This window comes from Microcebus murinus, chromosome 8 (assembly GCF_040939455.1).
Source record: "Microcebus murinus isolate Inina chromosome 8, M.murinus_Inina_mat1.0, whole genome shotgun sequence".
Classification (NCBI taxonomy): domain Eukaryota; kingdom Metazoa; phylum Chordata; class Mammalia; order Primates; family Cheirogaleidae; genus Microcebus; species Microcebus murinus.
The window spans coordinates 46,681,709-46,704,278 of NC_134111.1; the positions used below are offsets into that span (position 1 = coordinate 46,681,709).

Genomic DNA, 22,570 nt, shown 5'->3' on the forward strand with positions numbered 1-22,570 from the left:
GGGAGGCCGAGGCGGGCGGATTGCTCGAGGTCAGGAGTTCGAAACCAGCCTGAGCAAGAGCCAGACGCCGTCTCTACTGTAAATAGAAAGAAATTAATTGGCCAACTAATACATATAGGAAAATGAGCCAGGCATGGTGGCGCATGCCTGTAGTCCCAGCTACTTGGGAGGCTGAGGCAGAAGGATTGCTTGAGCCCAGGAGTTTGAGGTTGCTGTGAGCTAGGCTAACGCCACGGCACTCACTCTAGCCTAGGCAACAAAGCGAGACTCTGTCTCAAAAAAAAAAACATAAATAAAAAAAAAAATAAATCAATTGTATTTCTGTGTAATATTATGGTTAATTGTCAAAAAGACGGCCACCAGCAATACATACATACATTGTGTGTGTGTGTGTGTGTGTGTAACAAAAGACATGTATAAGAATTTTGTTATATTGTGGGTTGAATTATGTCTCATAAAAAAGAAATGTTGACCCCCTAACCTCTGGTCCCTCAGAACATGACCTTATCTGGAAATAGAGTCTTTATACAGGCAATTCAATTAAAATGAGGTCATTAGGGTGGTCATGATCCACTGCTGTCCTTATAAAAAGGAGAAATTTGGACACAGAGATAAGCACACTTTTTTATGTAGAAAAGTCACTGTAAATACACAGTGACTTATGAAGATTAAATAAATTAATGCTTGTAAAACATTTAGGATAATGCCTGATACATATTTAGTATTCATTCATTTAACAAATAATATTTGGGAAAACAAAATTTGAATTTGGAATTTTGAGATTTTAAGTTGAGAATTAAAATAGTTTTCATTATTTAAACTAAATCCACACAAACTAGTCAGAAGTGCCTGGTTATACTTAAACAGTCCAAGGGAACAAATGTGTCCATGATAAAAGCACATTCTAAATCTTAATAAAATGCATCTTACATCACTAGTCATAGTACTAAAAATGTGATCTAATAAGTATTTATCATTGTAAAATAAAAGTTAAAAATAGCACTATATAAAGAGACTTTGGTAACATATTGTTGAACAATAATTGTCATCCTAAAAATAGGAAACTATACTGGAAAGCAGTTTCTAATTATCATCAATATTTTTATATATAATACATGATTAATTAATATATATGATCATTAAAAATCATAAGAAAAAATATGATTAGCATTAAAAAATGACTAGCCTTTTATACCTTAAAACATATGCAAATTGTCAACTATTCTCTATTAATAGCAAATTATATAAAATTATTTTTATGGAGTTTGTAACAAAATACTATCTTTCCCACCATGTTGATTCTCAGGAATTTTCTGAACTCTGAGTTTGTCCACTTTCAAAAATAAATTTTCATCACAATAGCTTTCCTCTGAACCATAATCCTGATGTATATGCATGAGTTCCAGTACCAAGGACTCAGCAGTGCATCTTACCAACTTCAAACCCCATGTATCTCTACTTGACTTTTGCTATATCCCAAGGGGAATGGACTTGATGCTATTAATTTAATAATACCAATAAGGTCCACCAAGTTCACTGATATAATCATCCCCAAAATGGCTCCCATTAATCATTTTCTTATGTCAGATCATTTTAGAAAAGACTAAAAATCTGTTAACTTATGTTTCTGGATTTTAGCAATTAAAAATTAGATAGAAATAATAGTCTTTATATGTTCTATCTTCGTTTTGTTTAATTGGGAAAGAGATTTTAACCTCAGCATTCTAACTGTAAATTCTAAATAATAATATTAATATGTAGATATGTTTGTAATCCAATGCAATTCATTGGAATGTTGTAAAGATTTAGGTTTTAAATAATTTATAGAGGGCTGTGGGATTGTTTTAATAACTACAACAGTTCTTTGTTTTAGATATTGATGTCTAAATTACGTTTTGTTCATTGGGTGTCAGGCAGGTGGGAGGCAGGAGGAGGGGATGGGTATATTCACACCTAATGAGTGAGGTGTGCACAGTCTGGGGGATGGACATGCTTATAGCTCTGACTTGGGCGGGGCAAAGGCAATATATGCAAGTTAAACATTGGTACCCACGTAACATTTTAAAATTAGAAAAAAAGAGAAAGAAAAATTAAATTGCATTTGGAAACAGAAGGAGCTGTTTTGAAACAGAAGGAGGGACTAGAACCCATCCTTATGAGTTAAGATTGTCCCACCCCCCATAACCTCTATAGCCCACTGCCCGGTATCATGATCCATTTAATCTATGTTAAAGACTTCACTATGTTACTTAAGATTATATTCACCAGTCCTTTGATTTTAATTTGTGAGTCTTAGCAGACCAGTTTCAGTGAGATTATTTCTATTTAAAGAATTTTGAAAAGCATGAGGAAATGTAAAATTAATAATAAACTATGTACCTACTTTTCCAAGTGCTTTGATCAATTTCATATAGCTATTGTAAGGGAGCATCCAGAGCCTCTGCCCTAAGGATTCATTATTCTATGTAGAAAATAGGTTTTGTGGCTTTTAGAAGCCCGGCATTTTATTATGCTTTGTACAGGTAGGAAAGAGAGTGGGCTGATTGAAGAGATTCATTATAATGTAGGTTCAGCTCCTTGATCCTGTTCAATGGGGAAAAATGAAGAAGAATCTGCTAAAAATAGATAAGCAGAATGCTGGATAAACAAATGAGGAGACCCCTTCTTCTTTAGGTTTCTCTCCTATGAAGGCCTGTGGGAACTGTTATTTCTAAACAGGACCTGTGAATTAATTAACCACATTAAATATATGTGCAGTTTGAAAATAAATATCGACATTTGATTCGTTTATGCCACATGAATAGAACTAAGACTTGTGGGGAAGACAAATTGGTGTATGCAAACTGTCCTTTCACAGATGGGACAGTTTTATCCTTTCAGATTTAGCTGGAAAGGAAAAAAAAAAATCCATATACCAAGCCCCTTTCTTCTAAATTACTCCCATTGAAAATGAAAGATGGGTTTCAGAGTTGAAGATGTAAGTGAGCAGATGTAGAAACTGAGTTTTTGGCAGTCTCTCTCAGAAGCTAATGAGCTTTGGGAAAACCCAGCTGAGACAGAGTTCGAGTAGGTTACTATCAGAGCTACAGGCCGTCCACCACCTACAGTGAACAGTGTCAGTATGGCACATGGAAACTTACCAGAGGTAGCCTTTCCAGATTACTTATAGGATTATTACACATTACAAAAGCTACCCAATGTAATATTATTCAATATATCTAAAATTTACTTTCCTTTTAATACATACACCACATATATGTATTCCCTTGAAGTAAAAGTGAAAGATCACAGTACCTTAAATTCTTTGTGACCACCTTACATGGTCCATAAGTCACCATAAAACTATGGAAGGCCTTTCTTTGGTGATGGGTACCTAGGCCAAGCCTGTTCATGATATCCAGTTCAAGGACTCTCAAAGAAAGTTCCAGGGCCTTTGGCCAGGTGGTAGGAGAGCAGAGGGATAGTATGAACCACAGAAGTAGGAGAAAGTGCTCACAGACCAAGAAAGCTCAGGTTTGTTATACTCTTTAGTAGGGAATTCCCTTTGTGAGATTGGCTCCTCTAACAGTTTTGAAGTTTACTTTCTTGCCGTGAACGGCTGTATACTAATTAGCTAATTTCAGTGTGTTGATCCTAAATAAAATTAGTATATGTTTTGACTCTGCTATCCCTGCACATCTGGCTGCAGGATTTTCAGGGATATACAAATTAGACAATCTTTATATGTTGGTGCTGATGAGGTACTGTCATGGGATGTGAAGTCAGAATTCATATACGTACATTGCTTCAGTTACTCAGTCCTGCTGCATCAATGTGTGTTTGAAGGCACATGAAATAAAAGTGGAGTGGGGGCTGTTAACAGGAATCCCTATGCCAAAGATCGTAGCCCCAGTTTTACTTAGACCTTTCCAAACCGCCTCGGTGTTTTAGCAGCACCATCCGAATTCGTGGGTCTAATTGAGTATTTCCCATGAACTCTGATCTCACTGTAGGCTTTAGCCCTTGAATCCAGTGGATCCATCTTGGTGACTCATACCCTGCAGAAGCTTTAGTGACTCCTCATTAAACTTTAGAATAAAGTTCAAGTGTCTAATCATAGTCTAAAATATCATACACAAATTTACTGCTGTCCTCCAAGTCATCATTATTGTCTAGAAAACACCCAAGTATCCTTTATTTTTTTTAACTGAACATTCCAACCTCCTCCTTTTTCAGAGCTTTTACCCTGGTCTTCCCTTTGCTTGCTATACTCCTCCCCATTCTTCATTTTTGTCACTGAATCTTTATTTGGCACTGAGTCTTTATTTGGCAGTATCTAAGGAACAGAGCTGTCAAGTATTAAGTGAGACATAGTGAAAAATGGCAACTACCTTAAGTGATACCAGTATTTTTATTTGTTGGAATTCTTCATATAAAACTGTCATATACATGTGGGAGAGGTATAAATATCCTTTCTAATTTTTTTGTGAAAAAGTATAGGAATGTTAAGTCATTTTCCATGTGGAACATTAAAACTGCCAAAAGCAAAGTTAGTCTGAATTTGGCTGCTTAATTATATAATTAATTAAGAAAACTTATTTGGGCACATTTTGTGTTCAGATATCTGCAATGAGTTCTGCTTGGGACTTCGAAATATATTTGCTGCAATTAATGATTCACAAGTTCAAATCTTGTGACTTCATTCTTTCAATCAATAAATATTTATTGAGCAGGTACTACATGCAAGTCTTTCTGAAAATGAGCGGGCCAAATTCCCGTTTTCATGTAAATTCTAAATAAACATGACCTGAGAGAATAGACACATTTGAAATAACCTGCGAAGATAATTTCACTCTCTTACAAGCATTACCTAAGAATGTATTACGTGCCGATCACTGTTAGGCAGTGAGAATATAGAGTCCCTGATTTCAAGAAGTTCAAATTCTGCTAGAAATAGGCTTAAATAACATTTCAATATATTATCATAAGTACAATAATATCAATGTGTTAAAGGTAATCAATGATGCATGGTGTAACAGGTGACAGTGGATCATTAGGGAGGTTTTCCTGGAGTATCTGAGGGTATTTGAATCTTGAAAAGAGAAGAAACACATATTTAGCAACATAGAGTGTTCCCAGCCTTTCCCTGCCACCTGGAGATAAAGATGGTTTCTAAGTTTCCTTCCCTCCACTGCCCTGCTAGAAAGGTTCTGCCTTTGGCTGTTCAATTTTTTGATTGTGAAAATCAAAAGTAGGAAGAAAGTGACTGTATGAGTGAACCGGGGCTAGGAGAGAAATTTGGGGATAATTGAGAAGGAAAACAAATAGGGCTTTCTGTTTGTTGTATGTGGAGGCAATAAACAGAAGAAGAAAGGTGAAGTCTTGAAAAAGTGAGGCTCTTCTAGAGGATACATCACATTTATGGCTTCAAGAACTATCCTGGAGTAATGTGGAGAAATGTAAAGTAATAAATGCTCAACCCGTTACTTTAAGGTCTGGGACTGACCCCCATGTGGGTCACAGAGAGGTAAGTGGACATTTACTGGGAAGACAGAAAGGGTGACATCTAACCGGAGAAACTGGAATGGCAGAGGCATAAATACGTGAGAAATAGCACAGGCTGTTGAGCTGACTCGGTATTGACTCCTGTGCAGAGGGAGAGGAAATGTGGCAGGATGGGAATGTGAGTGGATGACACTGTGTCTATGGGATACCCCACTGGAATATGAAAGATTTCTAATCAAGCAGTTGGTTCATAGCTTCATAATGTCAAATCATCATGTTTTGACATTTTTAGCATTAAATTGTCAGACTGGCCAGCTTACTGATTTGACTTCTTGTTGACAAAGTCTTGCTCATTTGCTTGTAGAGAAATGCTGCTATCAGATTAGGCTAGATTGGTCCATCTAGAACATTTGCAATGTCTTTTGGCATCATCATCTATTTTTTCCCTTGTATTTAACCTGCTATTTCTTTCACAAATATAGTATAGCAAAATGTTTTTAATATAAGCATTCAATTCATCCCTGTGAGACTGATTGTATTGTCTCTGGGCTGTGTTGTCACTGTCTTATCTCTAGAGATGGATTTAGGGTGAAGTTCATTAAGACTAAGCTTCAGGCCTGTCACTCACATGGATCTATTCTATATGAATGTAAATGTTGAGTTGTAGTCTTGTCTTTGTTTCTTAAATAGGAAACCCAACATTGTATAAGATTCAGGCCTTATAAAACCTGGTTCTACTCCTACAACTTACCTCTGATGCAAAAGATGTGTTACTAGGTGAAATAGTTGTCAACTGTATTTTAATAAAATTTTGATTCCGCATTGTATATTCCCATTACTACCATTGGATAGACTCTTAAAATTTGATATGCTTTTGACCTGTTAAAATGTAAATTATTTAAGATGTAGTTTTCTCTCCAAAAAGAGGACATAAATGAAATTCTAAAGTGATTCCAAAAATTTTGAGTTGCCAACTCAGTTATAATTACTGAATGATTGAAATTTTTTTCTCCTTATAACAAACAAATAAATATATACTTTATGCATTATAAATGTTGTATCAGATGTTTTATGTTTTCCTACTAAATAGTTGTATTATTTCACTATGGCTGCTGTAACAGAGTGTAGTACTCCCCCCTTATCTGCAATTTTGCTTTCTTTACTTTCAATTACCCATGGTTAACTGTAGCCCAAAATATTAAAAAGAAAATTCCAAAAATCAGCAATTTCTAAGTCTTAAATTATGTGCCATTCTGAGTAGTGTGATGATGTCTCAGGCCATCCATCTGGGACATGAATCATCCCCTGTGCAGTGTCTCTACTCTGTAGATGCTACCCATGAATCACTTGGTGTCCCCTAGGTCATCATATCTACTGTGGTGGTAACCCAGTGCTTGTGTTCATGTATTTTACGTCATAGTGGCCCCAAAGTGCACAAGGAATGATGTGGCAACTCAGACACGCCAAAGAGAAATTCTAAAGTTCTTCCTTTAAGTGAAAAGTTAAAGGAAAAAAAATTGTATGCTGAGGTTGCTAAGATATACAGTAAGAATGCATCTTCTATCAATGTAATTGTGAAGAAGGAAAATCAAATTCGTGCCAGTTTTTCTGTCATACCTCAAACTGCAAAATTTATGGCAACAATGCATGACGAGTGCTTAATTAATAGTGAAGGCATTAAATCTGTGGGTGGAAGACGTGAATAGAAACGCGTTCTGATTGACTGCAGTTGGGTTAGGTACTATCCCGATCTGCAGTCTCAGGCACTGGAAAATATTCTCTGGGATAAGGAGGGACTACTGTACCACAAGCTGGATGGATCACTGTCTCACAGTTCTGGGGTCTAGAAGTCTGAGGTCAAGGTAATGGCAGAGTTGGTTCCATTTCAAGGCTGTGAAAGCGAGTATGTCCCAGGCCTCTCTTCTAGCTTCTAGTGGTTTGCTGGCAAGCTTTGGTGTTCTTGGCAGCAGCATAAACAACAAATCTCTGCCTTTATTGTCACAAGGCATTCTTCCTGTGTCTGTGGCTGTATCCAGACTTCTTCTGTTTACAAAGACACCAGTCGTACTGGATTAGGGGCCCGGCCTACTCCAGTATGAACTCGTCGCAACTAATTACATCGCATCAGCGACAATCCTATTTCCCAATAAGGTCCCATTCTGAGGTACTGGGGGTTAGGACTTTAGCATATGAATTTGGGGGAAGCATGCAAAATTCAACCCATCACAGGCATTCACGATAGTAAATGGATTAGAAAGAGCACTATCAACATTTAGGTGACTGGCTTGCCTCCACTGGGGACAATGATTAGCATTCAAGTTAGCAGCTCTAGGTATTTATCTTCAGTAGTCACAGCCAGATTCAGGACAGCTAAAAGTATTGAGCGTCTCTCTAATGTCAGTAGACATGGTTACAAGCATTTATTATTTTTATGGTCTGGAGTTTAGAAAATATCATATCTAGCCCACCAGGTTGTGGCCTCAAATCACATTTCAATTCTGAGGCCTGCAGCTAAGGACTTTAAAAAGGCAGCAGATGTTGAAAGATAACAAATCATGAACCTTCTTGTCCTATTATACCTTCACAGCTACTTGGGTTTTTCCTTGAGGGGAAGAATGCTGTTGACGGTTCTGAATTCTGTCAAATGTTTTAGGGTCCCTGTATCTTAATAAAACATTCTATGTAGATGTTTAGTCCCCTGCTGAAAACTATAGGCACCCCATTAGAAATAAAATTTGAAAATTCCATCCTCTACACCCCTCGCTGAGATAATGGTTTCCTTAAATATTTGAGCAAATTTGAGCAATTCGTTTCATCACCTACAATTCATACTTAATTTTAACAGATGAAATGGAATCATTAAGAAGAAGGAAATTGAGGAGGAGGAGGCAAAGAAGAAAAAAAAAGAAAGGGGTATCACCAAATGTGAAGAGAAGAAAACAAGAGAAAATTCTTTCTTCTGAATTTTCAGAAAGCCTGCCTTAAATAAGTGTTGAAGTTCCGTAAATAATTCTGTCTGCAGAGGATAAAAGGAGCAGATTGGCCAATTACTTTCAAAGTGTTTGATCATGCCCATGTTTTCATTAATTATTCAGGCTTTAGGAGTCATCAAAGAACCCTAATGCATAACTCAAAATGAGGAGCAAAAGCTAAGACATTGGCAAATGCTTTTCATGTTTCAGATTCCTCCCACTTATGAGCATATGTGCTTTTGAATGTTGGGCTGATTTAAATCCTTATATATGGGAAGGAGGTTGACAGGTTAGCCTTTTGGACAAAGGGGAAGAAAGACATAAATTAAAGGTGCTTAAAGCCATGTTGGCAAGTATAGCTGGAGGTGCAAGATGAAATGACACCCTTGGGGTAACATGACCCACTCTCAGCTCATAGCCCATTGTGCCCACACCCTGGGCTTGGCTGCATGTTTGCTTCTCTGGGCCAAGCAGTCATTAACCATACAGAACAGTTGTACCTGAGTCTTTAAACACAAACTAGCTACAAGACAGTTTAAGAATCATAAGAAGAATAAAATTAGATGACTGGACAGAAGAAAGAGGAAGGATGATGCAGTGAGTTCCTATAATAATGTGGAAGTGAGTTCCAAAGAAAGATTTCTACTGTCTGTAATATATTACTTTAGTTTTATCTCGATTGTAAGTTACCAGACCATTTTATAGGCACTATAATGTCACTAGAAGTGCATGTCTAACAAAATAATAGAGTACATTACCAATTCTACTGTGATGACCACTGCAGAGAAACGATTAGACCCATTTGTCAATGTACCTCGGTGTCTAACTGTTTTAAAGAATGGGTAGTTTTGGAAACTATACAACATTTTAAAGATATCATTTTTTCTCAAACACTTTCCATCGAATCATCAATTTTGAGTACATCTATTTGTCCACCCTGGCTTTTCCAGCAAGCTGATTGAAAACAACAAAAACACACTTGAATGACAGAATAGAAAATACTAATGATGTAAGAATTTTGAAAGTTCTATTTATTATTTCAAACAGGATTGATATTCTCTTACATTTTGGGTATTGTGCAAGTGGGCACAGAACATTAAAGTAGAATATATACAAAGTAGATCTTCAAAATATGAAAATCTGCTTTGCAATAAAAGTTTAGGGATCAGAGATAGTAGTATTCATGTAAATAATTCCTTTACAATGGATACAACTATCCAGCTTTTTAAAAGCATGGCTTTAGGACAAGTTTATAGTGGTATATTCATGCAAAGGGTTTGCTTTACCAACCCTACCCTCAACCTTCATTTACTGATTTTGTGCTCCCAATCCTAAATACCACTACTCTTCACCTTTTATCTCTTTCACAAATATTAAGTGGATGAGGAAATAAGAGAAAAAACTGAAGAGGAAACTGGAGAGCATGAAAGCTTTTTCCTAAACAATGAACTACTAGTTTGCTGTGTGCCCTTGAATAAGTCAATTCCATCAATTCTTAACCACTTTGGTACAGCGCTCACCGGCTGCAAAACCTTGCCAACAGCCGGCACTCATAGCCTGCACGACAGTTTGTGCTGTGCATTGACGACGCATCCGTTTTGCTCTTGTGTGATGAGGAAAGCTTTAAAGCACTGAAAGCTTGTTTTACTTTACAGGCAGCTTTATTTGTAATGTAAATCAGAATAGGAAACATAAACATATATGTTTTCATTATGTTATTTTTGAATGTTCACAATTTTATTTTGATAAATGAAAAATTAGAAAAGTCATATCACGGCTGTCGGCTAAAGTCCACGCTCAGCTGTGCGTGTTCATCTGTGGCTGTCGACTGTAGTCGAAGCTCGTACCGAAGTGGTTGGATTGGACCAGGTAATCTATAGAGTCCCTCCCAGATCTACAGAGCTATGATGCTAAGCGAGGTTGTAAAAGATAAAAGCAAATGGCAGTGTGAAACTATCTTTCCAAAATGTTTCAAATATTCAAAAACAACTGTTTAAATTAAGATTCAGCATTGCAATATGTTTAATTGTATGTTTTTGAATCTTAGAAATGCCACTTACTAGTTTGGGAACTTGGGCAGGTAACTTAACTCCTATAAACTACTTTCCACTCTCTACAATAAGAATAATGATACTACTCTATAGGTAAATGAAGATTAAATGAAGTTATACAGGCAAAGGTTTAGTACCAATAAAGTGTTCAATATCAGCGTTTATTATTATTATCCAGATGGGTTTTGACAACAATTAATTCATTTTTCAATTACAAATTCAAAAATATTCATGTATATTTTATGTCAAAATGTTGCACTAAATGCTAGGGACCCAGGAGTTGCATAACAATCTCTTTTCCTCCCTGTTAGTTACTATTTGATTATTTAAATGTGGATTGGTATGTGTTTGTAGGAGAGCACATATTTTGGATGGATTAGCTTTTATTTTTAGAACTGTATATGACTGAGGAGGAAATGTGACAAAATTTAAGTGAATAAAACACAGCTTCCCTTTTTTCTGCTAGTAAGCACAAGTCAACTCTCTGGTCCTTTTTTGGTTTGTAGCAGAAAATTTAATCTTGCCAGTAACTTGGCCACCTCCTGTCTTAAACTGATCCTCTTTCCATTCCATTCAGGATTTTCCACCACTGCTTTTTTCTACCCTCTGCCTTCTTCTCCCTGTTAAGTTCTTATATATTGTCAAAATTTGGGATATCTGATATGTGTTTGCATCTGTGTCATCTACAGCCATGGTTGCCATTTGACATCTGTCTTGTAGTCACTGATAACAAGATTGCTTTGAGACTCATGGAGTTCTGCCCTGTTTGGCTTTTATTGACCTCTGTGGCCCTTAGGGATTTAGCAGCACCCTCCCTTTTGTCCCAAGGTACAGCTGCCCACCCTGCAACTTTGTTCAGCTCTGGAACCTCCCACATCAAGCCTGAGTAACTGTTTAGGCTTGCTGATTGTCAAATCAGGATCCTTTTTTTTTTTTTTTTTTTTTAACTCAGCGATGGTGTTGAGAACTTGCAAGAGCTGAAGAAAACTTGGGTGAGGTGGAGGCCCATTGTAGGCCCTCTCTTTACCTACACCTGCCTCACTGACAGTTCTGCCTACTACAGCTGACTAGTTTGATGAAGAGAAATTAGCAGAGATATCTTCTTCTCAAGTTCCAGAGTAGGCATGAAATGAGTCCCCAGTTACTAAATAATTTGGAAGGCCCTATCACTCCCCAGAGTTCCAGCCCAAAAGTAGGTTCCAAGAATAGAGTGACCCATACCATCTATACTCTTTTTCTTCTCCTTTTTCTCTCTCTCTCTCTCCTCTGTGCTGTAGGAAAAACTCTCATATGTCATCACTTATTTTTTCCACCTTCTCTGTGGCCTTAAACCCTTTACTCCAAGTCCTCTAGGATTTGGCTCTTGATATTTAAATCCAGGCTTTTGGAATTTTTTTCCTCTCCAACTGCTGGCACTTGCAATTCAAAGCCATAGTTTTAAAGTCTATTGTCTGCACTATTGGCTTACAAAGGTCAAATTAATTGCTCAAAGGCCAAAAATGTGATTCTGTGTTCACTCTGAATCAACTTTACCCTGAGGCACAGAGAAAGTCCTCTTTGCTACTTAAATATGGTTAGAAAATATGACTAAAAGAAATGAAAAAGATCACCACTTCCTTTAATATCAAAATACTCCACTACAGAACAAAATCCACAGTGGAAAAGAATGATAGGTGTTCTGGTATTTATCTTCATTTGCCTATCCCCATAAGCTAAAATAAAACCAAAACAATAATTGTTTTAGTTATATATTTCTGTATTCTAACAAATAATATTCCTCAATTAAAACAAAATTAAAGCCCAAATGTTTTTGCTGAAACAGAGCTGTACAAAGCTATCAATGGCATGACCATGCTGTCTTGGTCTAATCCTCTTAGCTATACACATTACTGATTCATTTATTAAATGCCTACTATCTTCCAGGCACTAAGGATAAGTAAGTGAAAAATAACAATGGACATGTCCCTAATCTACTAAATTCTAAGAATTTCTCTGTGAACAAATGAACATCATCTCTCAAACAGTGAGAACCTCCTTAACTCTGCCTTTCCAAGAAGTTCAGAGCCAGATCTGAAATCTTCTTCACCTGTTCTACCTGGTGGTAGAGTTAACTGTGTATTTGGTATTTCTTTCTCCACCACTAGAGAGAGCACTCTGTTATGTGCCCAAAAGAGTTATCTCAAGATATACAATTTTAACTCAGGGTTCTATAAAAGGCTCTTTTACATAAATAGTAAACAGGAAAAAATGAGGGATTTTTAAAAATAATTAAAACATGCTTCCAACATACCAGCTATCATTTCCCCAGTTAGATGATTTTAGAAAAGTTGAAAATGACTCCATCATTTTAAACCACACAAATTTGTTGTAATTTCTTTCTTCTTGGCTTATTGCTTTTAAATGGATACAGCATAAATCCACCTCTCCTTGCAATCCTTTGCTAATAAAATAATTTCATGGTCTGACTCTAATATTACTAAACTCAAATTAATTATATATCAGAATCTGAAAAGATAAATGATATTTTATAGCTATAGAGGGGAGATTTTAAAGTTCCCTTAGGTATAGGTTTTTAAAACAATGACATTTATTTTGAGCCTTCTTTATTATAGTATCTGATCTGATGGAAAGTCAGTATTGAATTAAAGATGATCATGAGATTGAAATAAATTAACTCTTTCAGGACACTAGAGTTTTATAATTTAGACACTAAATTTCCACCAATGCAAAATTTGAAATACCCATTGTCCACAATCCTCCAGGCCAGTGTTTCTAAAACTTGTATAATATGTACAGTCTCTTTAAAGCAACAACAAAAACAAGGACAAAAATCTTCTCTTTGAACCTCTGTGTTAAATCATTTTTATTATAGTGTTACTTAAAAATATGTAAACATAAAAGGAAGTATAAACTCCTTGTGCTTATAACGCTTAAAAAACATAATTATAACACAGTGTGCTGTATGATGATAATTCTCCTAATACTTTGTTTGTGGAGCCTCTTTTCGCACAGTGTCATAATTGGCCTTTTTCTATCTCTGTTCTTTTTTTTATTGACACTTCTTGGGACCATGGTAGTATCTACAAACGTGAACACTGGGTTTATATGGCAGTGTGTGGTTAAATTATTATGGGAAATCAAAACACAGATACAAAAAAACAATTGAAGGATAATTTTCAAAGGGGCAGAGTATTTTTATATAAATATGAAGAACTATCAAAATTTTATTTTACTCAATTATTAACAAGAAAACCAGTAAGATGTTATTGATTAGCTTAATGTAGAACTCAAATTAATGCACATACATAGTTGAGTCAAGAATATTAAAATGAATCTACAAAACTAGATTTTCCCCTAGGATTGGAGTGGAGAGAAAAATCAATTGTCTCTTCATGAAAAGAAATTCATATGTTTTTGGATAAGTATCATATTAATTTCAATTATTTTTCTATAATGTACAGCCTTATAAAATGACTCAGTTAACCCTCTATAGAATCAGGAAAACTAGAAGAGTCTGTTAAATAATGCTTACTGTTCCAATGAAGATACCAAGTGTTCTTTTGCTTCATTTCAAAGTTTTTTATATTAAATATATGAAACCTACACAGACAGGAATTATAATTCCTAATCAGCAATAGAGGATTTCTTTTGAACTTGTCACTGACAGGAATGAGAAAGTAATTAAAGTGCCATTCTACAAGTTGGATTGCAATCTGACAATATTTTCTGATGGTATAGAGTGGCTCTCATATTTGAGGTGGTTTTCTAGAGTCCTAGTTAAATTTGGAGTTCAGGAGACCATTTTCTGTCCTGCCAGGAGGATGTAACCCAAACCCTAATTTATCTGGTCAGAGACTAGGAAGATTCGTAGAGACCAGTAAAAGGGTAATGTGGATATTTGGTTGATTAACTATAAAGCATTCATCATCCATTATAGCCTTTAAAGCAAGCTTCTCATTCCAAACCCTATTTTTGAAGTCACTGTTATAAACATGTTCCCATTTATTCATTCTTTTAAAAATCATTCTTGTTGTCTTCATTTTCACAAAATAAACAATAGCTTGGTTCTTCTTAGAAGGCTTGGAAATTCATTAACTTAGTTGTTTGGTTCATATTTCATTCTTTTCATTTTAATTGTATTCTTTCATCTATTTAATCTTCTAAATGATTCTTCTCATTTTGGAAAAAAGATTTTGAACAACTAGGTTGTAGAACCATAAAAAGGAACAAGAGGAGTTTTGCTACTAGTTAGGCCATGGAAAATTTTCATGTGCTTTCAAAATGGGATTGCCCTCAGAGGGACTGCCTTTAAAAGTCTGGGGGTAGTAGTGATGGGGGGGATATTTACCTGAAGCCATTTTATATTGGCATGCTGGTCTATTCATGGTTATATTTTGTTTGTATATCTAACACTGCACCTGTCACAAGCTTGGATTTATTGTGAGTATGCATAATGCTTGCTGCTGGGAGAGCCTGCAAATCCCTCATTGGCAGCAGAGTCACCAGAAGTAGATGCACCTGTCTTCCCAGCTGGGACTTGTTCATGGAAAAGAAGGTCATTTAACACCATGTTACCCTCGTGGACAGCTGTGTATATAAATTGCCTTAGGGAGTAGAAGACCTAAATTCTGTTAAAAAGGTCTTCAATGGCCAAATGAAATTTGACTTGAAAAATATTTTGATGTTTTGATTAATTAGATTCACAGCATATATGGGCTTGGTTTAATAAAAAATTTGGTTTGCTTTGATCTAAACACTATCATCTTTTAGTGACTCAGCGAACGCCAGTATTTTCAGCTCAGATTAGCTTGGGGTTTAGTATAAAGTAGTTCATTCTGTTTTGATGCAAGCCCTTGGTTGAAACATGGGCCTTCTCTCAATGCTACAGCCATGACTTGTTTTTGTCTTTTTTGTCTATTTTCTCCCAGTAGACTCTAAGATCTGTAAGAGTAGGGGCTGTGTCTATGTTGCTAACCATTATTTTTCTCTAGCACACTGCCACTGTGTTAATTCTGGATATATTTGTGCTTAGTAAATCTTCTTAAGTGGATGAACGAATGAAAGAATGACAAACTGGTTTTCACTAAACAGTCCTTCTTAAAGACTCCCTGATTCAAAATCATTCTATAAACCAAGAAATCTCTTTGAGTCTCCTTGTTTGTTTGGTTGGTTCTGATTTGAGGCATAAACTAATTACAATAAAATGGACAGATTTTAAGAGCACAGTTCCATGAGTTTTGTTAAGTGTATGTACCCATGTAACCACTATTCCAATCAGGATATATAATCTTTTCATTATTCCAGAGAGTTTCCTCATGCCATGTTTCCATTAATTTCTCACATCTACTGTTCTGATTATCATTATAGTTTATTTTTTATTTTCCTGGAACTTCATAGAAATATAACCATAAAGTGTGTGCATTTTTTGTATGTAGATTATTGCACTCAACCTTAAGGTTTTTAGATTCATCAATTCTCACATATATTTAATTGGATTAATGGGAATCAAAAAATTTCCCATGATAAAAATAGGATTAATAATGAAGGACTGTACTTTTTTTTGTAAGGCTAGTCAAGTGAAGCAGTGGGAGTAGAGAAGGAACAAAGAAATCTGTAACTGGTTGTGATCAATTAGTTGTAAACACCACTGCACTCGGACCAGCCAAGGACTGTACTATTTTAAAAAAGAAAACAAAACACTACCAAATGCCTCTCCTTAGAGAATTTATTGTTCCCGTTTTCCCTAATCTCTAAGTCTTTGCTTTTAAGAACTCCAAAGATATACGGAATATTTCATAGAAGTGGAGTTCACAATTACTATCAAACTTACATCATTGCATTATGAGCCTCTACAGGCAAATCATTTGACAAAACAAGCAGATCAAGAGGTCATATTTTAGAGCAGATAACACAGCCTGGGCTTCCCGACTTTCCAGGCTGCTGCTTTATAATACATTTCTTCACTGTTGGTGTCCTTTTAGCTCAAGACACTTCTGTAGATAATTGTCTATACAAAACAGGTTATAGAAGTTAAGGAAGGGCACCAAAATTAGACATTCCACTGAAAGCCTTCTTTAACATATTTTCAGTAACATATAACTCTTTGGTGTGATTGGGTAGAATTGCAACAGAGGTTTACAAAGAAACATAGTTTGCAGGCAGTGGAAAGAAGCTTGCCAAGTAAAGCCTGTGGAAGATGGATTCATGGAATTATAGCAGTGTGTGATTGACTGCCAAAGCCAGCTTATTTTCTTTGCTAGTTCCACAAAAGAATGCCTAAAACTTTGTGTTGATGGAAGGCTAACTTCTAGAATATGCTGGCAGAACACACTCTTTCACTGGCTCAGGTCAGCATTATTATAGACTCAATGGGGTACTTAGGACTCTGGTAGGGATTTTTTAAGTCAGAAAATTTTAGGCATAGGAGATTAGGGACTAAAATTGTTAGTTTATCATAGCATATTAAAACAATAAGACAATCTTAGAGAAGCCACACAACAAAACTGTATAAGACTAGCAATATTCTACTTCTCTTACAGAAACATTTGCTCTTAATGAGACCACAGAATAAAATTATTAATAATTATCTAGGGGAAAGTAAGCAAATAATCATGGAAAGTAGTTAAAATTACTTTGTAACAGGTAAAGACATTATTCATACAAAGATGGATAAGGGAGAGATTATAATGACGTAAAGGAAGAAAAATTTCTTTTCAAATTAACTGTTCTCCAAATGCTGGCTGTTTTGTACAAAATAGTTTGATGCAAGATATGTGGAAATTTCACAAAGTGGCAAAAATAGAATCTGAACAACTTGAAACAAAGTGCTAATGTCAGCTGAAGTGCTCCAAGGTTACTCATATATTTTTCTTTCCTCTTAGACCTGTTAGAGACACTTCAAGAACTGCTCAGTCCAGGAGTGGAGGGATTGTGTGAAGACAGACGCTTCACCCTGAGAGGAGGGCAGACATTTTCATCATAGGGTAACAGCCTGTTCCTATTTTTGACTTTAGAGCCTTTGAAAATTAATGAAACTGTGATGTAAAAATGGACAATGTTATCTGAAATAGCGCGTGCTCTGAATTTGTTTATAGCTTTGTAGCATTTCATGCTTTATAACTTTCACAGGAAGTATGTTCAGAAATAATTCCCCAGCAAATATTATCCTTACGTTTGAAGTAGGATGATATGTAGAAATGAGGGTAATTGCAAAGCACCAATCTGGCCACTTTGGAGTATGAACATCATTAGCAGAGATTCTCTGGTGAGGTGCCTCTCATCCTTTTCCTTGTCATGGTGCACATGGGACATGCTGATGTTCTTATGGCACGCTGAAGGGGCTGCTCACCTGCCGAGGTGACTGACAGTGCCTGGTGGCTCCAGGGCTGAAGTGATGGAATCTTGGTGCATCTGCGAACCATGGTGTGGGGAAGCTGCATTGGGGAGCGGTGGAAATTTGCCTTTTTGAAAGCCGGGAACTGCCCGCTGCTTTTTATGCATCTCTATAATTGGAGTTTGAATGTAGAGGAGTTTTTCTTAGGAAAAAAAAAAATAAGACTTCAGGTTCTAAATTTTCATGTGAAGTTATTTTTTTCCTAAAGATTGAACAGTATTCCTGAGCCAAGAAACTTGAACGTAGAATATTTCCCTCCTTCCTCACCATCCACACAGTGAAAGAGAACTCCTCCCTTAGAGGACCCATGGGCACTTCTCAATTCTGGCAGGACCCGTTGTTGTCCTCGGACTCTGGTGAGGTTTATGCAACACAAAATCTGCCCAAGGGATCTTGGAGTACTCCCCATGACTGAGGTAGTTGTATACTTTTAGGTCTCACTTCAACATTTGGTCTAGTCTGGGTAAGTCCTGATTCTGTTGAACTAGTAGTCATTTAAGAAATGATTAAGGGTCCAACAGATTTGGGGCCTGATTCAAACCCAGACTGAATGGTAGCTTCCAGGGCAATGCAGCCTGGAAACTGTGGTATTTCTTCTGTGCCTTATTCCAACAACATCAGAAGTACCACCCTGGGTACCACCTCAGGAATAAGAAGTAACAACTGGGATGCCCTGTCATGTCCCCATGAAAGGATGCTGTAAAATGTTCTACAGTCACAATTTTAGAAGTTGTCCCATCTTAAATAATTTTTGTCTTCTTTTGGTTTGGTTTAGTCCTACAACTTCCTTGTCTTAGATTTTACTTTTGCTTTTGTTTTTTGTTTTGTTTTGTTTTAATTAACTGACTTCTTCTTAGAGCAGTTTTAAGTTTGCAGAAAAATTAATTGGAAAGTATGAAATTCCTACATACCCTTCCCCCAATTCACAGATAGGTTCCCTATTATTAACATCTTGGATTAATGTGATACATTTGTTACAATTGATGAACCAATATTTATACATTCTTATAAAGTCCCTAGTTACATAAGAGTTCAATCTTTGTGTTGTACATTTTATGGGTTTTGACAAATGTGTAATGACAAATTTCCATCATTGCTGGATCATACAGAACAGAGTCACTGCTCTAAAAATCCTCTGGGCTCTCCCCCCACCTCCCTCTGCTGGCTGAAACTCTGGCAATCTTGATCTTTTTACTGCCTCCATAGTTTTACCTTTTCCAGAATGCCATATACTTGGAATTATATAGTATGCAGCCTTTTCAAATTGGCTTCTTTTACTAAACAATATACTTTAAAGGTTCATCTATGTCTTTCTGTGGCTTGACAGCTCATTTCTTCTTATCACTGAATAATATTCCACTGTACGTATGTACCACATTTTGTTTATCCATTCACCTACTGAAGGATATTGTGATTGCTTCCAAGTTTGAGAATACTTTAAAAAAAAAAACAACTCTATAAACATTTGTTTAAAGACTTTTGTGTGGACAGAAGTTTTCAACTCATTTGTGTATGTATCAAGAAGTATTATTACTAGATCCAGTGGTTAAGAGTATATAGCTTTGCAAGAAACTGCCAAACTGTATTTCAGATTATATTTCAAAGTAGCTGTAACATTTTATATTTGCACCAGAAATCAAGGAGAGTTCCTGTCACTCCACATCCTCACAAGTTTTTGGTGTTGTCAGCACTTTGAATTCTAGCCATTCTAATAGATGTGTGGTGGTTTTTCATTTTCTTATGTTTTAATATAATTAATTACAAAAGATATTGTGACTATCCAGAAGACTCTGGATTCTTAGCTACTAGATTCTTAGCTTCAGTGTTTACTTGGTAATGACTTTGATTAAGAATCTGAGCTACTGGCCGGGCGCGGTGGCTCACGCCTGTAATCCTAGCACTCTGGGAGGCCGAGGCGGGCGGATCGCTCAAGGTCAGGAGTTCGAAACCAGCCTGAGCGAGACCCCGTCTCTACCAAAAATAGAAAGAAATTAATTGACCAACTAAAAATATATATACAAAAAATTAGCCGGGCATGGTGGCGCATGCCTGTAGTCCCAGCTACTCGGGAGGCTGAGGCAGTAGGATCGCTGACCCCAGGAGATTGAGGTTGCTGTGAGCCAGGCTGACGCCATGGCACTCACTCTAGCCTGGGCAATAAAGTGAGACTCTGTCTCAAAAAAAAAAAAAAAAAAAAAGAATCTGAGCTTCTGCCTGGCAACACCTACTATAAGAATGTGGTTTTGTGAAATTAGTGTGTGTAACACTCAAGTGTGTGTGTACATGTGAGTTTGTGTGATTACCTACTTTTCTCTATTATAGAAAGAGGTCATAATAGGCAAAGACTCTTCTAATAATACACCACTGAAATGAAAATGCACATAAGATATAAAAGAATTTTTGTTTCTAAAAATGAAATATGCATATTCTATAGAAACTGATATTAAAATAGGCTGTTTTGATGCTGTTCAAAGCTAGCTTTCTGGCATGAACTACAGTTTTATATATAAGCCATATCAAATTAAGCAGTCTAAATTTTTGCATTTATTTAAATTCAGCCATGCAGATATAGTCATAAAAAGAGATTCTTCATGATCCTTTCAAGTTATAGTAATTTTTCTGTATGCTTGATGCATGCTTTAGATTTGATTGTATTGTTTTGTAAATATTTCTGATGAGAACAGCTTCCCTAGTAGAGGGCTATTATTTCCAGTGTAAGGACTGATCTCTCATATCTTTGAATATATTATAATTCCTGACACCTAATAGAATTTTAGTAGACACTTATTTTGTTAATGTATAGAGAACCCTACATAAATAATTATAAAAATGTATTAACAAAGTTGAAGATACCAGACAAGCAATATAATTTAAGAAAATATGAGGGAAACCACGTTAAGTGGTTTAACATTACACAAAGTCATATAAATGATTTTGTGTAATGTTCAAAACTAGCCTATTTAATAGAGTATGAATCTGATTAAAAATTAAACAGCTAACATAGTTAAGTAGTTTTTATGTACAAAACAGAGTCTCAACAGTGACAGAAATGCAAAGAGAAAATAGACATGCTCTATACTTTCTGGAAAAGATGCATTCTTGTGTTGGGGGATAGGGAATAGTGGAAACAGGAACTATGTCGTGCTAGTGATCACAAATTAAATATATATACACATTTTATAGAGAATTAGAATGATAAGAGGTGTATTGTCATTGTAAGTACCTTAAATCTATGTTGCAAGCTCACTGATAGCATAGTATATGGCAGATTGGATTTTCAAACATTAGCATGCATAGGAATTACTTTAGGTCTGTTTAAATTTCGTTTTCCTAGACCCCATACTTAAATATCTGATTCATTTGTAGAGTCCATGATTCTTCACGTTTATCAATCCCCCAAGTTATTGTGTTACTGGCAGTCTGTAGTCCACACTTTAAGAACACTGATCTGCACCATTTACAATCTTTATCCCTTCAGTGTGATTCATGTTAGGCAGTACTCCTGAGACTGGGGAGACAGGGAGATCAAGCCAAAATATAGGAACCAAGAGAATAGACCAACAATATTGAGTAACTTCACGGCCCCTTAGGGTGGCATGGTTCATGGAGGATTGTCGTAAGAGTCTGAGAATAGGAAAACAAACTCATTGAGGAAACCAGGTCAAAAATTGTGCCCAGTATTAGAACATTTAAAAAATGAATGAAGTGCATATTTTAAAAATAGAATAAATATTTAATAAATATGTAAAAATCATAATACAATTACATATATACTCAATGACTATTTTAAAAGGTATCAGTTGTGATATTTATAGTTATAGTGAAAATGATAAACACCTAAGAAGTCCAAAAATAGGAAAACGGTTAAGTTGTTAGTACCCCCATTGCAAAGGAATATTATTTTCGCTGCTTTAAAGAACAATGACATGTAGAACATATCTAGAGTAAAGTTAAGTCAAAGGACAATGAGAATCTGTAACTGCATATTTGATATGACTGTATCCATATAAAATAGCATATGTGGTAAAATTTCAGGTGTTTTGAATTCTAAAATTTTCTTAAAGAGTATATGGTACTCACAAAATCAAATGTTGGACTCTAAAACCTAGATGAGGTAAATCAATAATCACAAGCTTTAGTCTCATAAATTTTAAATTTCAGAGTAAATACTTTTAAAGTCAAAAGGTGTTTTGGTATTTTGCTATTTCCTGAGCTCATGGTAAGCTCTCTAAAGCAGTAATACCTATACCTGGCCAATCGCCAGAATCACTGAGGGGACTTTATGAAAATACAGATTTCTTAGAAACTTGACATGTGATTCAGTTTCTACAGATTTGAGTTGGGGACCTGGAATCTGAATTTTCTTTAAATGTCATGTTGGTAGCTTTACTGATTAGCAAAGGTGCTGTAGACTAGACAATTTTTGTCTTCAAGAATTTCTACAATGACATGTATATGACAAAAAAAGACAAGGAAAAATGATGTCAAATTCTAGAATGTTTAATGTACATTACATAGTAATTAAAGTAGTTCAGAGGAGGGAAAGAATAACATGAGGAAGATTACTTGGGAGGGACTTCTAGAACAAGAACCTCATAAGCATTGGTGGCAGAGATAGGAATACGGCAGAAACCAAAAACTCCATCATTAAATTCACAACTTTCATGTTG

The 22,570-nt window shown here is 35.9% G+C and overlaps 1 protein-coding gene across 4 annotated transcripts in view; it reads left to right on the forward strand.

Moving 5' to 3' along the window:
• The window catches only part of B3GALT1 (beta-1,3-galactosyltransferase 1), a 492,457-nt gene that overhangs the window by 141,025 nt on the left and 328,862 nt on the right, over positions 1 to 22,570 (forward strand). For all 4 annotated transcript variants that reach the window (XR_012920561.1, XR_012920562.1, XM_076005628.1 and 1 more), the window contains exon 2: positions 17,389 to 17,490. The gene's annotated coding sequence lies outside the window, so the exon portion shown is untranslated. The remainder of the gene's footprint in view (positions 1 to 17,388; positions 17,491 to 22,570) is intronic.